The 19640-nt window shown below is 43.2% G+C and overlaps 2 pseudogenes; one reads left to right on the forward strand and one right to left on the reverse strand.

The window, feature by feature from the left end:
- The window catches only part of LOC140479531 (Ig kappa chain V region Mem5-like), a 271278-nt pseudogene that overhangs the window by 17550 nt on the left and 234088 nt on the right, over positions 1-19640 (reverse strand).
- Positions 1-19640, forward strand: part of LOC140479494 (Ig kappa chain V region Mem5-like) — a 37940-nt pseudogene that overhangs the window by 2549 nt on the left and 15751 nt on the right.

Raw genomic sequence — 19640 nt, forward strand, 5'->3', positions numbered from 1 at the left:
TGAAGCTCCTGCCTTTCACATTTGAATGTGTGCCACCATATTATTATCTCTCTGCCTCAGGAGAACTTTCTATCCACCTTGTGCATTCCCCTCATAACTTTATACATCTCTATCAGGGACCCATTAACCTTCTCTCCTACAAAGAGAACAACCTGAGCTTATCCAGCATCTTTTCATCATTGAAATGCTCCACCCCAAGCAACTTCCTTGTTAATCTCATCTGCACCCCATCCAGTGTAATCACATCCTTCCTATCGTGTGGTGACCAGAACTGCACACAGTACTTCAGCTCTCACCTCCCCTAAGTTCTGAAGAGTTCCAACATAACCTCCCTGTTTTTCTCACCCACCCCTGAAATGATAAAGGTAAGTGTCCTATATGTTTTCATTCCTGCCCTGTTAACCTGCTGTGTCTTCCACAGTGCTTCACCTCACATTTAGCAGAGTTAAATTCCATCTGCCTTTGCTCTGCCTATCTGAACAATCCATTTATATCCTCCTGTAACCTCACACCTTCTTCCTCACTGTTAAACATCCTCCATTCTTCATATCATATACAAACTTAGATATCATTCACTAACCCCACCCCTCACTCCATCACATTCTCATCCACATTGTTTCTAAGTGTCACAAACAATAAGGGACGCAGCACTGATCCCTGTGGTATCCCACTGCACACTGGATCCAGTCACGCAAACAACTTTCTGCCTCTTCGCTCTGTCTCCTGTCACTGAGCCAAATATTAATGGAATACTCAAGGTATGATCTCACTGAAGCCCTGCAACATTGCAGCAAGATACCTCTGGCCCTGTTCTTGAATCCTATCGCTATGAAGACCTAAATACCATTGGCCTTCTTCACGACTGCTGCTCCTGCAATGCTTACTTTTAGCAACTGGTGTATAAGGACACCCAGGTCTTATTGTATCTCCCCATTCCCAAGCTATCCCATTTCAGATAATAATCTGCCTTCCTATTTTTGATACTAAACTGGGTAACTTCACATTTATCCACATTATATTTCATCTTTGACTTACTCAACCCGTCCAAATCACACAGAAGCATCTCTGCATCCTCCTGACAGCTCCCCCTCTCAACCAGCTTTGTGTCATCTGCTAAACTGGAGATATTAATCTTGATTCCCTTATCTAAATCATTAACATATGATGTGAGTAGCTGGTATCCAGGCCTGTGGTCCAGACCTGAGGTCATCCAGCCCTTTCAGAAAAAGGCCCGATTATTTCAAAATTACATCTATATCAATGATTTGGATGAGACTGTACAAGGCATGATTCATAAATTTCCAAATGACACTAAAATAGACGGTATCGTGGACAGTGAGGAAGGTTATCAGAAAGTACAGCAGGACTTTGATCAGCTGGGGAAGTGGGCTGAGAAATAGCAAATGGAATTTAATATAGACAAGTGTGAGGTCTTGCATTTTGCAAAGTCAAATCAAGGTAGGAGTTTCATGGTGAATGGTGAAGGAGTGTAGTGGATCAGAGGGACCGTGGAGTTCAGGTACACAATTCTCTGAAAGTGGAGTCACTGTTGGACAGGGCAGTGAGGAAGGCTTTTGGCACACTGATCTTCATCAGTCAGGGCATTGACTGTAGAAGTTGGGAAGTTATATTGCAGTTATAGAGGATGTTGGTGAGGCCACACTTGGATTATTGTGTTCAGTTTTGGACAGCTTGTTATAGGAAGGATATTATTAAACTGAAAAGAGTGCAGGAGAAATTTATGAGGATGTTGCCAGAACTCAAGGATCTGAGTTATAGAGAGAGGGTGGACAGCTAGGAATTTTTTTCTTTGGAGCATAGAAGACTGAGGGGGGAATCTGAAAGCAGTGTGTAAGATCATTAGAGGCATGGATAGGGTGAATGAACTCAATCTTTTTCCCAGGGTTTGTGAATAGAGGACGAGAGGGCATCAGTTTAAGGTTTGAGAGTAAGGAATAAAAGGGAACCTGAGGGGCACTTTTTTACTCAAATGATGGTCCGCATATAGAATGAGCTACCAGCGGAAGTGGTTGCACTGGGTACATTGACAACATTTAAAAGGCATTTGGCCAAATACATGAATAGGAAAGGTTCAGAAGGACATGGGCCAAGTGTATGGAAATTGGGTTAGCGTGGTCAAACATTTTGGTCGGAATGGGCCAGTTTAGGTCGAAGGGCCTGTCTCTGTGCTGGAGGACTCAATGACTCTATGACTTTGTTTCCTGTCTGCAATCAGTTCTCTATCCATGTCAGTACACTGCCCCCAATCCTATGAGCTTTAATTTTATATGCAATGCTCTTTTGTGGGATTATCAGAAGTCTCTTGAAAGTGCAAATGAAGCACATTAATCCAGAATTAAGAATCTAATAATGACCATGCATTCACTGTTGATTGTTGGGAAAAACCATCTGGTTCACTGATGTCCTTTAGGGAAGGAAATTGCTATCTGTACCTGGTCTGGACGACCTGTGACTCCAGACCCACAACAATGTGGTTGACTTTTAACTAATTAGAGATGGGCAATAAATGCTGGCTATCCAGTGATGCCCTCATCCCATGAATGAATAAAGAAAAAAAAACATTCACTAGCTCCCCCTTATTAAATCCACTCCTTACATCCTCAAACAATTCCAGTTGGTTGTTCAGTATGATTTCCCTTCCCACAATCCATGCTGACTGTGTCCAATCCTGTCACTGTTTTCCATGTGTTCAGCTATTAAATATTTTACAACGGACTCAAGAATTTTCCCCAATACCACCATCAGGCTGACTGATCAAAAATTCCCTGTTTTCTCACTCCCTCCCATTTTAATAGTAAGGTTACATCAGCAACTCTCCAATCTCAAGGAACTGTTCCAGAATCAATACAATCTTCGAAGATGACCACCAATGTTCCCAATATTTTTGAGCCATTTCCTGAATACTTAGTATGTCGATTATCAAACTTTAATCCCATCAATTTTCCCAAAACCATTTCCCTTTAATAAATGATTTTCTCCAGCTCCTCCCTCACTCTAGACTCTGTGAACCCAACAATTTGGGGATGTTTTAGAGTCTTCCTTTCTGTACAAAAATCCTGAATATGTATTTAATTATTCTGCCATCTTGTTGTTCTCATTATATGATTATAAATTTTGTGTGCAACTTTCTTGAATGCCTTCTGGAAATTCATATCAACAACACCCATTGACATTCCATTATCTCACACATTAGTAACCTCTTTAATAAAATGTAACCAAGTTAGTTCAAGGTGTTTAACCCTGAGAAAATCCATGCTGACTTTCTTGAATCAGTTCATATTTGTCAGACATTCTCTCTTAAAAACAGATTCAATCACTTCTCAACAAGAGACATTCAATTGAGAGGTTCATGTGAATAAATTTGTAAACAGCTAGCACTGACACAAGGGGCTGAACAGCCTCCTCCTTTGCTGGAGCCTTCTCTGTCTCCTTGACTGTAACATTCCGATAGGAAGAGGAGCTGGGCTGCAGCTTCGACAATGAGTTCAATGTGGACGGATGGAGTGTAATTAATGGGGTATTGTGACCAGGTGCCTCTCGAAAAGATGTCTTTCTCTTTCTCCCTTTTCAGCTCCAGGGCTGGCATGAAGGAGTTGAAAGAATCTTTAGTGAAGAAGGTTCCGGACGGTGAGGGCTGTATGAAGAGTTTCAGCAGTGACTAATGATTGCAGCTCCTTGTTCAGTCTGCTCCTCCCCCACCACTGATCAAGCCATGTAACCTCCTGTCACATTGAGTGACATTGCAATTGATATCATAGTGTCAGTGCCAGCAAAAAACAGCATCACAGTCTGACCCACTGGGACAGCCATCACTGCCTGATATCATAGAAAGGAGCCTGTATCCCCTCCCCCACCACACTCATAAACCATACAGCATCAAAAACATAATGAGACCCAATCCCTTCTATTAAACACTGGCTCCCAGAGAACCCCTTCAGAGGTAGAAGTCAGCACCAAGACAGAGAGAGAGAGAGAGAGAGAGAGAGAGAGAGAGAGAGTCCCTATTCCTTCTGTTCTAATGATGGTGTCAGTGTGTGTTGATGAAAAATGTTGAAACTGCTCCGGATTTAATGATGGAGCTGGAAGCCAGTAGGAGCTGCAGAAGCTTCAGTTTCTAACCAGAAACTGCCCACTCAGTCTCTTGGACACCATGAGCTGGTTTACTGTGCCCAGTGCCGACAACCCCTCCCTCCCTCCCTACCCTACAAGGCTTTGTCTGCTTGGATTCTCATTGTTACCTTTTACTGGTTCTGGAGGAAACTTCCCCTCTGATCCAGCATTCACACGCACTCCTAAAACCTGACCCGAGATCTCCTAAGATCCAGAGTGGACCTGTTTCTGTCCAATACGGAGTCCAATGATGACATTTGACTTGCTGTGGGGAAAGAATCAGCCAGGGTCCTGTGATTGCAATCAAGGATTCTCTCATCCAGTGCAGTCTCCATCCAGAGCACCATTCATCCAGTACAGTCTCCATCCAGAGCACCATTCATCCAGTACAGTCTCCATCCAGAGCACCATTCATCCAGTACAGTCTCCATCCAGAGCACCATTCATCCATTGCAGTCTCCAGTCAAAGCATTCTCTTCTGAGTTCCATCTCTCTCTCTCTCTCTCTTTCTCTCTCTCTCTCACACTCTCTCACACTCTCTCTCACTCTCTCTCTCTCTCTCTCTCTCTCTCTGTCTCTGAGCTTCAGCCCTACCTCCATCTGAGCTGCTGGGAGTCTGATTTGAGCCAATTCAGTGAGTCCCATGAAGAATAATGACGGGATATTTGGAATGTAAGTGTGTTGATGTAAATGTGAACCATTGCAGCAAAGACATTACAGATGGTTTGTACAGACAGCAAAGCCCAAACCAGAACATTGTGTCAATCAACACAGAACTCATGAAAGCTTCAGTAAAAACGATTATTAATATGATTCTCAGAGATGTGTCATTATTCTTGTTTCAAATGATGCTTTCCCAGAGAACGTCCTGAATGGCCTCCTCTTGGTCCAGAGATCTGTGGGATGTGTTCTGAACTCAAATTCCAATACTTTAGATAATATTCCCAAGTCTGAATCCTGGCCCCACTCAGATTCAACACACACACACACGCGTGCACACACACAACGCATCAACATTGGCCATGGTCTCTCGCAGACAAGGATGACTCTCTTCCACCCTCAGAATGAGTCTGTAGGTGGCTGGCCAGACTGATGTGGCTACCACAGGCTCTGTTACACTTGGGACAGGTGGTGGTCAAGGGAAGGGATGGATGGGACATTGGTGTGGTAGTGTGTCCTTTCTGCTGTTTTAGCCTGGCTTCCATTTTTTTCCCGATGCCTTCCTGGATGCTCCTCCTCCACCTTAGACAGTTTTGGGCCAGTGAATCCCAGGTGCCTGGGGAATGCAGCACTTTGCCAATGAGGTCCTGAGGGTATCCCTGAACCACTTCCTCTGTTCACTTGGGGCTTGCCTGCTGTGTCGAAGCTGGGAGTAGAGCACCTGCTTGAGGAGTCTTGTGTCGGTCATGCAGACGATGTGCCCAGCCCATCGTGGCCAATCAGGAATGGTCAGTGCCTCGATGCTGGGGATATTAGCCTGTTTGAGGACTAACTGGTGTTAGTGTGTCTGTCTTTCCTGCTGATTCACAGGATCTTGAGCAGGCAGCGTTGGTGATCATACTCCAGTGCCTTGAGGTGTTTGCTCTGACAGTCCATGTCTCAGAGCCATATTGGAGGCTGGGAACCCCCACAGCTCTGTAAACCATGAGCTTGGTCTTGGATCTGATGCTGTTGTCTTTGTACACCCTTTTGCTCAAGTAGCTGAAGATTGTGCTAACACATTGGAGGTGATGTTGGATCTCTTCATCAACAGTTGCTTTGGACAACAGGAGACTTCTTAATTATTGGAAGTAGTCTCTCAGGCTAATATTTATTGGTTAGGTCAGTGAGGAAGGGTTGGCAGATGATGTTTCATGTGGGAAAATGTGAAGTTGTATCTTTTGGAAGGGAGAACAAAACAACAGAATATTATTTAAATGGAGAAAAACTGAGAAAGCTGAAACAGGGGGCATTGCATTATTCACAAAGGAAACCATCACTGCAGTAATGAGGAAGGATGATTAGAAGTGTCTGAAACACACAAAGTTAGCGCACGGGAACAGCAGGGAATCAGGAAAGCTACTGGGATGTTGGCCCTTGTTTCAAGGGGGTTGGAGCATAAGTGGAGGGAATTCGTACTGCCAGTGTACAAGGTGCTGGTGAGACCACATCTGGAGTACTGTGAACAGTTTTGGTTGCCTTATTTATGAAAACATATTATTTCACTTGGAGGCAGATCAGAGAAGGTTCATTGGGATGATCCTCAGTGTGGAGGGAATTGTCCTGTGGGCAAATGAATGGCAATCTCATTGAAACATATAGGATTCGTAATGGGCTCGACAGGATAAACTGATGTTTCCCCTCATGGGAGGGGAAGGGTCACACAGACAGAAAAGCATTAGGTAACCAGCAGGGAGACGTAGGCAGGATGTGGAACATGGAGGGCCAGAAAGCTAAATTGTATCTATTTTAATGCAAGGAGCTTGACCAGTAAGGCAGATGAATGTATAACGTTGATGAGCATGTGGGAATATGAAATTGTTGCAATCACTGAGTCACGGTTGGAGGAAGGACAGGACTGGCAGCTTAACATTCCAGGATATAGACGTTTCAGGCAGGATGGGGGCATGCAGCAGAGAGACAGGGGGCATTGCATTATTCACAAAGGAAACCATCACTGCAGTAATGAGGGAGAATGTCTTAGAAGTGTCTTCAAATGAGGCCATCTGGGTTGATCTAAGAAATAAAATAGGTGCCATCACTTCACTGGGATTATACTGCAGGCCTCCCAATACTCAGAGGGAGATAGAAGAGCAGATATGTCAGCAAATCGCAGAGAGATGTTGGAGGAATAGGGTTCTGTTAAGAGGGAATATCAACTTTGTGAACATTAACTGGGATTACCTTTGTGTGAAATGCGATTGCCTTTGTGTGAAAGGATCAGACAGGATGGAAATTTTGAAATCAGTCCAGGAGATCTTTTTGTACCAGTTCGTAGATAGTCTCAGTAGAGATGGGGCAGAGCTTGGGAACGATTCCGGTCAAGTGGTTGAAGTGTCAATGGGTGAGCACAGTGACCACAACTCTGTAAGTTTTAAAGTCATTATGGAAAGGGATAAAGACAGTGCTCAATTTGTGTCTTAATTTGGGGAAGGCCAATTTCAATGTCATTCGACAGGATCTGGCAAACATAGACTGGGAGCAGCTATTTCCAGGTCAGTCTATATTTGGAAAGTGGGCATCTTTTAAAAGTGGTATCGTGAGAATTCAGGGACAGCGTGAACCCCTAAGTGTGAAGGCAGGGAGAGCAAGCTCAGGGAGCCCTGGATGTGAAAGGATAGTGAGAGTTTGATAAAGAAAAAGAAAGAAGCATGTGTCACATAAAAAGAATTAAAAGCAGGGGAGACCCTTCAGAAGTATAATGTACTGGGTGGGTGCTTAAAAAGGAAATTAGGAGGGTAAAGAGGGACCATGAAATATCTTTGTGAGATAGGATCAAGCAGAACTCCAAAACATTTTATATGGATGTTAAGGGCAAGAGGATGACCAGGGAAATAGTGAAATCTATTCGTGACTAGAGGGACAAATTTGCGTGGACATAGATGAGAGCTTAAATGAAATTTATTCATCTGCATTCACAAAGGAGAAAGACATTGTAAATGGAGGTTTTACTTCTGATAATGAGGTTCTAGTTCATGTTATTATTGGTAAGATGGAAGTATTGGATGTTGTAGAAGGCATAAAGTTGAATAAATCCCCAGGGCCTGATGAAATGTATCCCAGGCAGCTATGGGTGACAAGGGAGGTGATTGCTGGAACCCTGAAGGAGATATTCAAACTTTACTAACCACAGGTGAAGTGCCAGGTAACTGGAGGATTGCTGACGTGCTCTGATTTGCTCAAGAAGAGTGACAGGGATAGGCCAGGAAATTACAAACCAATTAATCTGACACCAGTGTGAGGGAAATTATTGGAAACAATTCTGACGAACAGGATTAATCAACACTTATAAAGCCTGAGATGCCAGCACAGACTTTTTAGAGGGCAATCCTGTCTGAATAATTTAATTGAGTGTTTTGAAAAGGTGAATAAACATGTTGATGAGATTGTGAATTTGATGTGTTTTATGTGGACTTCAGTGAGGCCTTTGACACGGTCCCATATGGAAGGCTGGCCCAAAGGATAAGAGCCCATTTGAATCCAAGGCAGGTTAGGATCCAAAACCAGCTTCCAAATAAGAGGCAAAGAGGGATGGTGGAAGATTTGAAGCCTGGGGCCAGTGTTGCACCATAGGAAATAACACTAGGGCCCTTGCTGATTGCTGTATACATTAACAATTGGATGTGATTGTACACGGTATAATTTGTAAATTTGCAGATGTTGATAACAGTGAGGAGGAAGGTTTCAGGCTTCAGACTGATATTGATAAGCTGGTAAACTGAACAGAGCAATGGAAGATAGAATTTAATCCTGATAAGTGCGAGGTAATGCACTTTGGGAGGTCTAATAAGGGAAGGATACACACAATCAGTGGTAGGTTCATCGGGAGTGCTGAGTAACAAAGAGACCTGGGTGTACAAATCCATAGACTCCTGAAGGTGTCAGCACAGACAGACAGGGTGGGGAAGAAGGATGCGTGACTTCATCAGCCAGGGTGCAGAAGATAGGAACAAGAAAGTTTGTTGCTACTTTACAGAGCCCTGATGAGGCCACAGCTGGAATATTGTGTGCAGATCTGGTCACCACACTATCAGAAGGATATGATTGCACTGAAGAGCGTGCAGAGAAGATACACTAGGATGTCGCCTTGGATGGAAAGTCTCAGTTATGAGGAAAGACCAGACAGGCTGGGTTTGTTTTCCCTGGAGCAGAGGAGCCTGAGGGGTGCACCTGATTGAGGTACACAAAATTATGAAAGGCAGAGACAAAGTAGATCATGAGAATCTTTACACTGTGGACGATGTGCCTAAAACCAGAAGGCATAAGATTAAGATGAAGATTAAGTGGTTTGGAAAGGATCTGAGCAAATGTTTTTCACCCAGGTGATACAAATATGGGACAGGCTGCCTGAGAGGGTGGTGAAGGCAGGTATTCTCATAATATTTAAGAAGCATCCGGACAAACACTTAAAATGCCAGGGCATTTTGGCTATGGGCCAAGTGCAGGTTCATGGGATTAGTGCAGTTTGGTGTTTGTTGGTCAGCACAGACATGGTGGGCCGAAGGGCTTGTTTCTGTGCTATATCACTCCATAACTATGACTTTACGTTGAAGACAGTGAAGCCTGTGACAAAATTTAAAGAGAAGGATATGGAAGCATTTCCCACGTTGTTTGAGAAGATAGCAACACAAGTGAAGTGGCCAAAAGCAGACTGGAGCTTGCCCATGCAAAGTAAATGAACTAGGACGGCACAAGAGATTTCTACATCCCTGTCTAAGGAGCATTCTCACGATCAAGAGGAGGGGAAAAGGGCTATTCTAAATACATATGAGTCGGTTCCAGAAACATACAGACAGAGGTTACAGAATGTACAGAAACAGCCTGGACAAACTTCTACTGAGTTTGAGAGGGATTAACAAAATAATGTTGACAGGTGGTTAAGAGCGTTAAAGGCTGAGAATACTTAACAATACTCTCAGAGAAATTACTCTTTGAGAAGAATTTATGACTTCTTTTCCTTCCAGAATCAAAATTCATGTAGAAGACCAAAGGCCAACCGCAAGACAAGCAGCTACAATGATAACTGATCCAGAAAGCTTTCTCAGTCAGCCCCAGAAATGGAAGAAAAATAAAAATTGGGAGAGTGTGAGGAAGGCAGGGAGCCGGGAAGAGAATGGACAGGAGGGACCATGCCAAGAACTTCTCAAATTAAGAAGGAAATTGCTGAGGGTGGAAGTGATGATCAGAAGCTCAAATGTTTCTCTGGGAATAAGGTGGACGATGTGTGTTTGGAATGTTGGAAGTTGTAAGGTAGACCCATGGGATTTATAGGAGTTAGTAAAAATGAATCAGAAAAGGAAACACAAACAGATAATCCCACGGAGCAGGTTGGAGCTGTAACTATAACAAAAAGGCTAGAGGTGAATTCTGTCATTAGGAAAGGAAGTTGGAAGGTAGATGAGAGGGGGACAGGAATTTTTTTCAAAAGGAACGGTGACCACTTTTTCTTCAGCTGAACCCAGAACCAAACCATACAGGGGCAACAAAATCACTTTGACTGGAGAAAGAATTGATTTTCCTTCCACAGAGCTTGATGGGAGCTAAGGTATTAATCAATGGGATTGGTGGAGAATATATTCCACTTCGATTGTATAAAGTGCAACTGGAACGTGATTTGTTATCAGGAGAAGTAATTGCCAGAATGGGGAAAACATTCCCTGTCGAGGGAATCGACTTCCTTCTGGCGAATGATTTGTCAGGACTAAAGGCAGTAGCTTCCCCGATAATTACAGAATGTCCAAAGGAAGTCCGAGAAACAGAACAATGACAGGGACCGGTTCCTGGTCTCTCTCCTTCGTGTGAGGTAACCAGGGCAATGGTTAAACAAAATCCATCAAGAAGGGGTGATGTGACACCACAGCAAGTGAAAGGATCGCTGAAACTTTCTGAAAGGGTGACGATAATCCAGGTGGAGTATTTGGTATGATGTCACTAATTACAGCAGATCCAAAAAGCAGATCCTGAATGAAATAAATAAACATAGTCAGTTAATACTGAAATTAAGGATGAAGGAATTCCAGAGTGCTATGATCTTCAGAATGGAATGCTGATGAGGAATTGGAGACCCCCTCATAGACCAACAGATGAAGAATGGTTGGTTAGACATCGGCTAGTGTTCCCACCCAGCTATCATAGTGCAAGGAGTACATGAGACTTCCATGGCAGGTCACATGGGGATTTGGAAAACACAGGCATCCAGAAACAGGTATTTTACTGAGCCACAATTGGATAAAGACGTGGTGCAGTTTTATAAAATGTGTCCTACTTGTCAAGTTTTAGGTAAACCTCAACACAAAACCAGCATCCTTAATTCCTCTCCCAAGTTTTGAGGAACCATCCTGACATGTACAGGTTTGTCAAGTAGTGAGTATAATCAAGGAGGGGATGAGAAAATGCTTAAGATCGAAAAATAACTGGACAATTCCCAAAGTGTACTTCCTGTTTTTAGGTGAACAAATTCAGAGGTATTAGAGAATTCAGACACTGTATTTTTGTATTTGGAGAATGATCAACAGGTAGATTTAGTGATATTGCTCAGAAAATACAAAGATGTTTGTATGAGGAGTCATTGAGGACTTTGGTTCTGTACTTGATGGAGTTTAGAAGGATGAGAGTTAATGCCATTGAAACTTACAGAATACAGAGAGGCCTGGATCGAGTGGACGTGGAGAAGATGTTTCCAATAATAGGGGAGTTGAAGACCCAAGGGCACAGCCTCAGAGTGAAGAGACGATCTTTTGAACTGAGTTGAAGAGGAATTTCTTCAGCCAGAGTGTTGTTAACCTGTGGAACTGATTGCTGCAGTGGGCCTTGGAGGCCAGGTCATTGAGTGAATTAAGATAGAGATAGATTGGCTCTTGATTGGTCAAGGGATCAAGATCTACAGAGAGAAGGTAAGAGATTGGGGTTGAGAAACATTGTCAACTGTAAATGAACGGTGGATCAGACTTGATGTGCCAAATGATCCAATTCTGCTCCGTTATCCTGTGGACTTTTATTGAAACATTTCAATGGACCACATGATTCAAGTATGAAATGGATTTGATAATTCAGACACAATAAAACAAACACGAACAGAAACAGGCCAACGTAACAGAGGGCTTCCATGTTGGAGAATCAGTTGATTGAACCAACTCAGAGTAATTGGAGTTCTCCTGTCGTATTGGCTCCTGAACCAAACTGTTCAATTTGATTCTGTGTCGACTCTGGGAAAGTGTATATAGTCACAAATTCATTCCCTATTCCTGGACAAGAAGATTGCACGGACAGGGTAGGTAGTGTATCATTCTTACCTAAAATTGAGTTGTTAAAAGGATATTGACAAGAACTCACTGATCGCTAGAACTAAGTGAGTTCTGTATTTGTCACACCTAATGGATGACACCCAATGATGAACTTTGTAATTTGGACTTAAGGGCACTCCAGTCACATTTGAATGATTATTGTGAAAGAGAACAAGGTCACACTCCCCCACATTACACTCCATCTGCCAACATTTCTCCAAAGCCCAGCTGTACCTAATATTCAGCAGGATGGACCCCTTCACTGGGAAAGAGTAATTTGTAACTAGAATATTGACACATCTCTGCGAATCTCATTAATAACTGTTCTTTTTGAAGCTTTCATTGGTTCTGTGTTGATTGACACAATGTTGTGGTTTGGGCTTTGCTGTCTGTACAAACCATCTGTAATGTCTTTGCTGCAATGGTTCACATTTACATCATCAAACTCACACTCCAAATATCCCATCATTATTCTTCATGGGGTTCATTGAAATTGGCTCAGATCAGACTCCCAGCAGCTCAAATGGAGGGAGAGGTGGGGCTTAGAGAAAGAGAGAGAGAGAGAGAGATGGAGCACTGAGAGAGGGGGGGATGGAGCATGGAGCATGGAGAGAGAAAGAGGGATTCAACTCAGAGTGAGATCTATCCAGCTGAGGTAGGGAAGTGAGTGGGGAGAGACAGTGAGAGGGAGAGATGGAGGTGAAGGAGTTGTAAATCAAAGACAAATTAGACACTGTTATAGACTTCCCTGGATGAATGCTGTATGACGCTATGAGTCTATCAACACTATCTACAATGCTGCCTAACTTTGTGTCATGAGCAAAGTAGAATATCTGACTTTCTATGCCATTATCCAAGTCATTCATAACTAATGTAGCTAATTGAGGTGTGAGCACACATTCCTATTGGACACCACTGGTCACATCCTGCCAATTTCAGCACTTACTCATTATCCCTATTTTCAGTCACCTGTCACTCAACCAATTTCCAAGTGTGTCAGTATTTTAGCCTCAATTCTGCAGATGTCTACCTTAGTTAACAGTTTCTTACATGGGACATTATCAAATGCCTTCTGGATGTCTATCTAAACAACATCCATAGACATCACAGTGTCCAGGAATTTCATTTTCTCTTCAACAAAGTTCAGTGAGGTTTTTCACCATGACCAACTTCTCATGAATCCATGCTGACTCTACCTGACTAACTGACCATTTTCAAGGTCTTCAGTTACCCTCATCATTGATAATAGACTCCAACAATTTCCACACCACAAATATTGGCTTAGTGACCTGTAATTCCCTGGATTTTCTCTCATATACTTGTTAAATGTGAAGTGACATTTGCAATTTTCCAATCCAGAGGAATGACTGATGTATCCAGGGAACTCTGAAAGATTATAGTCAGGGTGTCTAAATGTGGTCTGTTAGTACCTTTATCACTCTCAGATGGAAACTGTCAGGTCCTGAGGATTTGTCATTCTTTAGTTCCATTATTTTCCTCATTACAGACGTTTTACTGACATTAATTTTATTCAGTTGCTGCCCGTGATCCTCTGTTAATTCCTTTGGGACTTCAGGCAAGTCCTCCTTCTTTTCTACTGCATCTTGAGGTAAAGTATTTATTTAACATGGCTGTCATTTCCCCATTGTCACGGACAATATCCCCCAGTTTTAATGGTTAACATTGCTCCTGACCTCCCAGCTTCCCTTTTATGGAACTGTAACATTTCTCCTTACTGATTTTGTTATCCCTTACATGTTTCCTTACAGAAGCCCTTTTGGTAGCTCTTCAAAGCTGCTTTGTGACCTTTTGTATTTTTCCCATTCAGCAGAATCTGTCATTTTCTTTGCTCTTTGTAAGCTTTTTTTAGTTTTATTCTTTTCCTTATCTCTTTAATTGTTGTTTGTTCGAAGAAGTGGAGACTTTCCCTCTCAGGTATCAACTGGTTTTGTTTTGTGGTGAATGTTTCTTTCAACATTCCCCACTGTTTTTCAGTTGTTTTACCCATGAGCAGATTTTCCCAGTTTACAGTCTCTGTCTCATCTCGGAAAACTCAGCCCTTACCTTAATCTCAAACTCAATTCATGCTTTTCATTTTCAAATGTGGTGTTAAACTCAATCGTGTTCTGATCACTATTTGATAAATGTTCATGCACAAAGGTTTCATAACTAAATCTGGCTCATTATTCATTGCTAATTTCAATATTGCTTGTCCCCTTGTTACATCCAGAACCTATTGCTGTTGGAACTATTCCGGATACACTCCAGAAATTCACTTTTTTTCTGACAGAATACTTGTCTATCTCCCAATCTAAGTTAAAGTTAAACTTCCCCATTAATAATGCACTGGCTTTGCTACACACTTGTCTAATTCCTGCATTTATACAATCCAGCACGTCAGAGCTGCTGCCAGGGGGCCTGTATCCAACATCTATTACAGTTTTAGATCCTTTCCTGCTCCTCAGTTCCACTGAATGCTTTCCCCTCATTATAACGTCCCTCACCATTGAAGTCATTTTGGTTCTAATCAATAAAGCTGCTCCACCTCTTCTGCCATTTCCCCATGTCCATCCTGTGAACCTATATTTAGTTCCCAATCCTAATGATTCTGCAAATATGTCTCAGTAATTGATCCTACAGCAAAATCTTAAATTTGAATTTCTGCGAGCAGATTATTGAATTTATTCCTTATATTCCGTACATTTGTATTCTTATTTGGTCCATTCACTGGAATCTGTTCCTCAGCCCTGATGCTGTATTCACCTCTTTCTTATTTCTCTCTATCTGTTTAATCTGATATATACTTCTGATATCTTTCCTAATATTGCCCACATAGGACCATTTGCCTATTTTTGCTGAGGTTGTTGGTCCGAACACAACAACAACAACTGGATTCTCCCCCACTCCCCGCTTCCCCCTCCCCCGACTCTGCGAAACTTAAAAACCAGTTTGAGATGCCCCTTACCTTGGCACCAGGCAGGCGACACACCATGTGGGACTCTCAATCCTGCTCACAAAGGATGCTATCAGCCTCCCTCATTATTAAATCCCCCCTTTTCTTTGTGCTCCCCTGCCTGAATGGTCTCCTGGACCATGTTGCAGTGGTTTTCTTTCATTCATTCATAGAATATTGGCATCTCCGGCCACGCCAGCATTTCCTGCCCATAGGGCAGTTAACATTCAACCACATGGAATCAGAGAATCCATACAGTGTGAAACAGGCCATTCAGCGCTATTAGTTCACACCAACATTCTGAAGAGCATCCCACCCAGACCTATCCCCCTACCCCTGCACCTCCCATGGTTAATGCACCTAACCTACACATCCCTGAACCCTATGGGTTATTTAGCATGGCCGATCCACCTAACTTGCACATCTTTGAACTGTGGGAGGAAACCAGAGCATCTGATGGAAACCCACGTAAACATGGGGTGAACGTGCAAATTCCACGCAGACAGTCCATGAGGGTGGAAGCTTTTATTCCTGATGAAGGGCTTTTGCCCGAAACGTTGATTTCGCTGCTCGTTGGATGCTGCCTGAACTGCTGTGCTCTTCCGGCACCAATAATCCAGTATTTGATTTTCAGCATCTGCAGTCATTGTTTTTACCCTAGCACTGTGTGTCAGCAGTGCGAACCACTGAGTCACCATGCCGCCCATTGCTGTGGGTCTGGAGTCACATGTAGGCCAGGCCAGGTAAGGATGACAGATTTCCTTCTCTAAAACACATGAGTGACTGAATGGGCTTTCCCCATCGTCAACAATACATCAATACTCACCATCAGACTCTTAATTCCAGAACCATTCTTGAATTCAAATTCCACTGTCTGCCATGGCAGGATTTGACCCAGGTCCCCCAGGACATTAGCTGAGTTTCTGGATTAATAATCCAGTGATAATACCACGAGGCCATTGCCTCCCACTGTGTGTGCCTATCTAATGGTGCTGAAATTGGCCGTCCCCCCGTTTAGACACTTAATTTCTACTCCATCTTTATCTCTTTATATAATGACTTTGAAATTTATGGAGTTCTGGTCACTTTCACCGAAATGCTCACACCACATCTGTCCATTCTCCCGACAATCCATTGACACAGGGAGCAAGTATCTCATTCCTGTTGGACAAGGAGCTGAGGCTCCTACAATGCTAAATCCAGGCTGCATCGACCTGCTCACTTATATTCACACCCTCCTGTCCCTGACCACTGGCCATAATTTGAAGTATTTAACCTACAAGTGGTGACTACCTCCTTACCACAGTGCCCAGGTAACTCTCCCCCTCCCTGATGTATCGCAGTGTTTGAAGCTCAGACTTCAGCTCATCAACTTTGAGCTGGAGTGCCTTGAGCAACCAACACTTTCTGCAGATGTGGTCACTCTGAGCTACAATGGGCTCCACCAGCTTCCCCAACGCACAATTACGACACATCGCCTGGCCCTGTATGTGGAAATTACTTGAGGAGTTTTTAATTTGTATTTTTAAATTTGCTGTTGGTCTTTAGTTTTTATCTGTAAAATATTTCTGTCAAGGAGACAGAGAAGGCTCCAGCACAGGAGGAGGCTATTCAGCCCCTCGTGTCAGTGCTAGCTGTTTACTCACCTCATTTACAATGAACATCTCTGTTGAATGTTTGTTGTCAGGAAGTGATTGAGTCTGTTTTTAGAGACAGAATAACAGAAAAATATGAACTATTCCGAGAGTCAGCATGGATTTACAAAGGTTTAGACATCTTTGACTAACCTTGTTACACTTTGTTAGGAGCTCCCTAATGGGTGATATAAGGGAATGTTGATGGCTATTGTCAATAGGGAATTCCAGAAGACATTTAAGAATGTTCCACAAAAGAAACATGGAGTCAGATCTTACATTCCACAACCATCTGATGAAGGAGCAGTGCTCTGAAAGCTGGTGATTCCAAATAAACCGGTTGGATTAAAACCTGGTGTTCTGTGATTTTTAACTTTGTACATGACAGTTCAACATCGGCACCTCCAAATCATGGAACTTGAGAAACGCATTTACCTTGGGTCAGGAATGGGTCCGGAGTTAAGAGACAGACAGGGGGGATAATGTGTGTGTTTTCCAATGAATGATGTCAATCGTGGTATTCCCAGGGAGCTGTGCTTGGACCTCAGCTTCTCACGATATTTCTCAATGACTTGGATGAAGAAGCATAGAGGCACATCTCTAAGATTGCTGACCACACTGAGTGAGGCAGCTTGGAGGAGGTTACAGAGATAGGGAGGGTGGAGGGCAGGGAGGGATTTGAGAACAAGAATGAGAAGTTGAAAACTGAGGTGTTGCTGAACCTGGAGCCTATGTCGGTCAGTGAGGATGGGGGTGGTCGTGGTGGGGTGGGGTGGGGGACTTGGTGAGAGTTCGAATACTGACAGCAGAATTTGGGATGAGCTGAGGTGTGTCGGCCGTTGTGATGTGGGCCAGGATAACATTCATTAGGAGACGCCGGTGTTGGAGTGGGGAGCAATGGCTGTTGTCTGTAGGGAATTCCGGAAGACATTTAAGAATGTTCCACAAAAGAAACATGGAATCAGATCTTATTCTCCACAGCTACCTAATGAAGGAGCAGCGCTCCGACAGCTGCTGCTTCCAAATAAACCTGTTGGACTAGGACCTGGTGTTCTGTGATTTTTAACTTTGTACACGACAGCCCAACACCAGCACCTCCAACATTGCACTACACAACATACACACAGGTAAACGGACACACACACACACACACACACATATAAGTTTGTGGGGTGAATTCGTATTTGCAGAATTACATTTTATTTTGCTCAAAAACTGCATGAATCCATGTAAGATTCTGTATGTCCGTTTTTTGAATGAGTATCAGTCTGACCATTGTGGCACAGACAACCTCACAGGGAGTTAACACCTTCAATACCTTATCAGAGCCAACATGACACCAATTGTTAAAGTTCACAAGAGAATGTAACTTTTAAAAAATGTTTTACAATTTACATATGAAAGAACTGAAACCAACATGATCATTCTAAAAGATGAGAGACTTAACAAACAATCGGGTCTTTTTCAATATATAATTCCAGTTACATCACACTGGAAACTTTTGCTATAAATTCTGTGTCTTACAATCTTATTCTCCACAACCACCTGCTGAAGGAGCAGTGCTCCGACAGCTAGTGCTTCCAAATAAACCTGTTGGACTATAACCTGGTGTTGTGTGATTTATAACCAGGATAACATTGGAATGGTCATGTTTGGAGTCCCCATGACATTGCTGAGATTTTCAGTGGCTGATCTTTGTGATATGGAGGATATGGGGCTCACATCAGCCTCAAATATGAGGCTAACATTGTAAAGAGTCTGGTTAAGCAGCAGACAGTGCTCAGGGAGAGGGATGGAGTTTGGACCGGGAGCTGAAGAGGATGGTTTTGATCTTCCCAATGTGTTTCCCTATGAACCTGGCTCCTCAGTCCTGACTGCTCTTAGCTGCTGTGATTGTCACTGATTGGACACTTATTATTAGAGATTCTGACCACAGCAGAAAGCCCCAGTATAAAAAATAACTGCAAATGCTGTCAGATCGCAAGGTTGAAACTTCACCAATAGAGGAAGTGAAAGAAGGAGCTCAGAGCAGCTGGACATTTGTAACTGAGTCGGAAGAAAGCTGTGAATTGTCTGAACTCCCTGGAATCTTACAGCACAGGACGAGGCCATTCAGCCCATCATGCCTTTGAATGACCCAATTAGTCCCACTGCTCCTCCCTCTCCCCAAAAACCCAGCATATCTTTCCTTTTCAGCTCAATCTCCAATTCCCACTTATAGACCTGGGACCACAGAATGAGACTGCCCTGAAGCTGGGTTCCAAATTGGCATCTCATTCATTCATTGGGAGATAAACTGCCTGGGCTGGGAAATGGAGCTCAGGACCCTGAACATTCCCACTCCCCTCCTGAGGGACACTTCATTTGGTTTTGTATATTCACTCGTGGGAAGTGGGCTTCAAAGGCTGGGCCAGCATTTTTTACCCTGTCCTAGTTGCCCTTGAGGATTTTAGATTAGATTCCTTTCAATACGGAAACAGGCCCTTCGGCCCAACAAGTCCACACCGACCCTCCAAAGAGTAACCCACCAGATCCATTACTCATGACTAATGCACCTTTCGCTCTAGCAATTTAATATGGCCTGCGCATCTTTGGATTGTGGGAGGACACCCACAGAGACATGGGGAGAATATGAAAACTTTACACAGACAGTTGACCAAGGCTGGAATCGAACCTGTGAGGCAGCAGTGCTAAACATTTGAGCCACCGTACCATCCCAAAGGTGATGGGAAGCTGCCTTCTTGAATCGTTATAGTCCATAAGCTATAAGTTGACCTACAATGTTCTTGGGAGGGAATGCCAGCATTTTGACCCAGCAACCGTTAAGGAACAGCAATATATTTTCAAGTCAGGATGCGAAGTTTTTTTTGAGGGAAATGTGTAGCTCATAGTGTTCCCCTGTATCTGCTGCTCTTGTTCTAAATGGAAGAGGACGTGGGC

Source organism: Chiloscyllium punctatum, chromosome 7, assembly GCF_047496795.1.
Source record: "Chiloscyllium punctatum isolate Juve2018m chromosome 7, sChiPun1.3, whole genome shotgun sequence".
NCBI classification, from domain to species: domain Eukaryota; kingdom Metazoa; phylum Chordata; class Chondrichthyes; order Orectolobiformes; family Hemiscylliidae; genus Chiloscyllium; species Chiloscyllium punctatum.